Source organism: Silene latifolia, chromosome 5 (genome assembly GCF_048544455.1).
Source record: "Silene latifolia isolate original U9 population chromosome 5, ASM4854445v1, whole genome shotgun sequence".
NCBI lineage: Eukaryota > Viridiplantae > Streptophyta > Magnoliopsida > Caryophyllales > Caryophyllaceae > Silene > Silene latifolia.
In genome coordinates this window covers 10,521,913-10,526,682 of record NC_133530.1, presented here as the reverse complement: position 1 = coordinate 10,526,682, position 4,770 = coordinate 10,521,913, and the positions used below count along the sequence as shown (strand labels likewise).

Here is a 4,770-nt window from a genome sequence, read left to right as displayed (position 1 = left end):
TTTTAAATTATCTGAGTCCATCTATCTCATTATTTGCTTAATCTTAGTTCTTTAGTTAATCAAACAAATCAAATTACCCCCCCCCCCCCCCAAACTGGTTACTTTACACTACATTATCGTACACTTTAATTGACTTAGCCCTTCCTTGTGGGTTCTGTGACACCCTTAATTCTAGCCTTAAAAAAAAACGTAAATTCTACAGAAAAACTGGTAGGATATGTTTGTAAATGGTTCAACTAGTCCAAAAACCTGTAATTTCAAAAATTTTCTAAGTAAACCATTCACAACCAATTCCAACTCAAGAAGAGTTTCAAAAACCCTGCAACAACTGATAAACTAATTTACATACATAACATAAGACGCGGAAATATAAGGATATAAACCAAAAATAGAAAGGGAGACATATGTCCCTTCAAATTATATACAAACCAAAAGTATAAAAGGTTTACTAATAGAATAGCCAGAACTAGGTCCAAGGTTCCTTGCTCACTAGCCGTCTGTGACCCCAAACAAAGCATCAACAACCTCTCAATCGCATTTTATACAAACACGAAAGCCACAATTCAGTGGGGAGTAACTTCGAGTCCTCCCAGCCACGAATCGTCAAAATTAATGTAACATGTAATGTAACATGTAAACAATTTGATAAACCATTTACTTATCATGTATTCTAGCAAATGACCCCTAAACTGACCAAACTAAACTATCATGTGAATCAGATAACAAATAGTAATCCAAACTTTATCAATCAGAATCGCTTACATCTCACCTATTACGTTCATAAAATCACCATACAAGAAAGGGCAATATATCAAAGACAGGCATAAGTTCTTAGTACGGTCAATAGTTACTTTGTAACTCGAGTCTATACCACGAGGTAGGGAAGGTAATCGAACCGGTATCTTGGCTCAGCGGTTACTATTAAGAAAACATGGCCAAGAGACAACACAACCCTAGCCTAAAATCACGGAGACCTAGACATGCGGATACACACCACCGCACCCAAGACCCACAACTTTTTTTAAAACAAAGTGAAGTGAGTACCCTAAGGACACCACCGAAGGGTTGGCTAGTACTTAAGCTGACCCCATACTATCAAAATAAGTACCTGAGGTCATGCCCCAACTTGGATAAACATCCACTAGTCAGGAACACAAAGGCTATCAAGCAGTGAACATATACTCGTCAAAGACTATAAAGACCTATCTATGATGGAGGCCGAAATACTCACCTAGGACCTAGTCCCAGCTAGTCCCAGCTTGAATATTTTAGCCCACACCACACATAACTCACCACACAAGTCAAGTAAGACACCCACTTAACCTTAAGAGGGCAAAAAGTCCTACTTATCAATATAAATTCTAGCATTCTATCATGTGAAAGGCTTATAATGTCTATTTACAAAGATATAATCCCAATCCCAAGAATCCTCAATAAGTATTCAATACTAATTTCTAATTCTAACAATAGTAACCATAATAAAGGCTTTAGGGGAAACTAGGGCCATTTCTACAATACAAGCCACTAATAAATTCAATATGCTATACATGTGAACTAAAGTTTGATAAATGGCCTAAAACAAGACAAAGGCCGATTATCTCATTCATTCAACCGAATTTTTACCCGCAACCCCAGCCCTGCGACAGGTACGGGTCAAATTGCGGCTGACCAATCACTCAATTAATCGACATCGCATCGACCAAAGGGACTAAGGCTCGATTTTGCACAATCAACAAAACATTACAATTATAGCTATAAAATTCATTTTGAGCCTATTAATTACAATTTCCTTTTGTAAACTACCCTAACATGTGATAACTATTAATATGAGCACAATTTTACCAATAACATAATTTTTGTTACTATCAAAATACTACCCATTTGTTACTTATACTATTCTAACCTTAATTAACCCGAAATGACCAATATTGTACGAAAAACCGCAAAACAAGCACGGACCAACCCGGGCCAATCCCAAGACCGGCCGGGGCTGCCGTGGGCTGCCACTCTGCTTAAGGCCATTTGCCGCCGCACCATTTCTCCTCTTTTTTTTCATTTTTATACATTATAAGACCGTCTGAACATTAATTAATCGTTCCCAATTCAACTTTGATAATTTAAACTAACAAAAGGCATAATTTAAGCTAACAATTGACATGCATGCAACCATCCTAAACATGTGAAAATTACTACACCAACACAAATCACCAAACATACAAAAATCAAAAACATGTGACGATCTTTCGTCGAGTAACTCGAAATATGTCACCTTAAGCTAGAAAAAGAGCAATTAACACCTTGAAAACCCAAACCCTAACGACACTAGCCGCTATCCTCTACAATATACGAGTCCCCGAACTCGTCTTCCAATCCTTCACCTAAATAAACAATTAAAACACAATAATTAAACATATATACCGAAAATTCCGAAATTTGGTCTTAAAATAACTTAATGAAAACTGAAATTAAATTGTACCAAGTTGTAGATCGCGTCGAGGGGATTCCGGAAAGGTAAATTATGCGAAAAACGGACTAGTAACGAAGAATTTATGGCGATTTTAAGCTTGAATTTTAATAAAAATGGAGTTTGGAATTGTTTGAAGGTGTTGGACGATGAAGGAAGGCAAGAAATCAGAAAAAAAAGAGTAAAGTGGAAGGGGAGCCGTGTAAGAGGAAAAGAAAGGACGGGATTCGGGTTTGAGTCGGGATTTTTCGAGTCGGTTTTGACTCGTTCCGATAATAATTAAATCCGTAAGTCAAATGCAAATTCCGTCAAGTCCAAAGTCTTTAAACACGAGATTACAATAAAATTGAGTATTCATACGACCCATTTCCAATTTCGTTTACCCAACGTTCAAACGAATTGTCATTTTCCCCCCGATACGCCCTTATTTCGAAATAAAAGATTTTACACGGTTTAAACTATTTTTAAACATTTCAAAACTATCAAAATAAATACTTTTCTTCAAAATATAATAAAATTATATTTCTTTGAATTATTTTTACTTTGATTACTTTAAATATCAAATTTTATTTGATTAATAAATCATTTTTGAAATATATTAACGGTCCGAAATTACGGGGCGTTACAGGTTCGACCCTTACTTTCGCTATATTACTGTTTTAATTGTTTAGTATGTAAGTGATTATAAATTTACATTTGATAGGCATACGACTTTCAGCCCGTCAAATTTGGCAAGCTGAGCATGTTGATAAGTTTCATGACCCCCTTCCCCTTGAACCTGAAGTGAATCACTCTTATAAAGAGTGTGATGTTGACAGTGATGATGATGGTTTTTGGGATGATGAGGAGGATGAATATGGTGTGATACATTCTTCACCCCCTTCCCTTGTTTCTATGCTTGTTGACTCATCTTGCACTAATATTGAGGTGATACATGTTGATAATTCATTGATGCAAAGTGATTTGAGTAATGTTTTGATCGTTGATGATTTTTCAAATGTGATTGTTGAGCATGAGAAAGAGGGGGTGTTTGTGTCATGTGATGAGAACATGGTAAGCGGGAAACAAGAAGAAGAGATATTCGATTTTGATGGTGCGAAAGATGACCTTCCCACGGGTAGTGAATTTATAGGTATGTTGTTTACTGAGAAATCAGAGGAAAGAGAGGACAAGGTACTTAGTGAGCTTTACATTCACAAGGAGGAACCACCCATTCCACATTTCCACCTTTTCAGACTCAATCTGTGTTAGTCCCACAAAAATTCTATATCATCCCCGTTCCTTACTTGACTATCCCTATATCAAACTCATCTTATAAGGAGCCATATCGTGACATGAGAGCTAATTTTGAACAACATAGAGGTAAAGAAAAGTATTTGCATGTTTATACCTCTTTTGTACATGTATGGTTTCAGCTCCTCTTACACTATTATTGTCACTTCTCGTTTTTGTGAGCTATCATGTTTGATAGGTTACTGAAGGCATTAAGTTGTTGTGCGCATGATTTGGCTTTTCACTCATTCTGAATGGTCCATTGGTAAGGTCAGGTAATCTTTCTATCTCAGCTTAAGTCGGGTGGTTTTACCATTCCGCGAGATGTCGAGCCAGCGACATTAAACAACATCGCTTCTGGGAGGCAACTTATAGATTTGTGTGTGCAATTTTTGTAAAAAAAAAAAAAACGAAAATCCAAAAAAAAAAGAAAAAAAAATTGAGAGGGAAAAAAAAGATCGGACAATACCTCAAGATTCATTGCATATTTTTGGTGTTGGCGTCATAACAAGGGCGACATAGAAGGGCGGTTGGGTAAGTTGTGAGGATAAATCGCGGTGTGATGTTGTGGGCACCTTCTTATTGCAATTGGATGGACTTGTGAGTTGGAGTAGGGGAGACTAGGACACACCATTTGAGCTTGTTTTGTATTTGCTTCATTTGGTCATTTGTTAGGGTTGGAGCGATAAGGGGCGCTAGTATTCTTTGGTGATTCCTTATTTTTCTTATTGTATGTTATTGGAGATGCAAATGGCTAAGTGTGGGGAGGAGGTATGGTGAGTGGTTGACATGTTTATGTGGTTTGCTGAAGGATGGATGTACTAGTGAAGTCGCATGACGTTCCCTTTAATAAGGTGTGTTTTCTCCTTTCCTTTTTATTGTGTCCTATGCAACATTGAGGACAATGTTTAATTCAAGTGTGGGGAGGACAATCGTTCCGATTGTAATTCATTGTACTTGTGTGGTGTGCTTTATTTCAGTTATTTCTATTCCCAAACAAAACAAAAAAAACAAAAAAAATTTTGAAAAATTAA

General features: G+C 36.7%; 1 long non-coding RNA gene across 1 annotated transcript; it reads right to left on the bottom strand.

Annotated features, from left to right (window-relative positions):
• Positions 1 to 440: 440 nt before the first annotated feature.
• On the bottom strand, positions 441 to 2,707 carry LOC141655887 (uncharacterized). Its single transcript, XR_012548221.1, has 3 exons — positions 2,477 to 2,707; positions 2,270 to 2,378; positions 441 to 525 (listed from the first exon to the last, which is right to left on the bottom strand). It is a non-coding gene; the product is annotated as an uncharacterized LOC141655887 (long non-coding RNA).
• Positions 2,708 to 4,770: the final 2,063 nt, after the last annotated feature.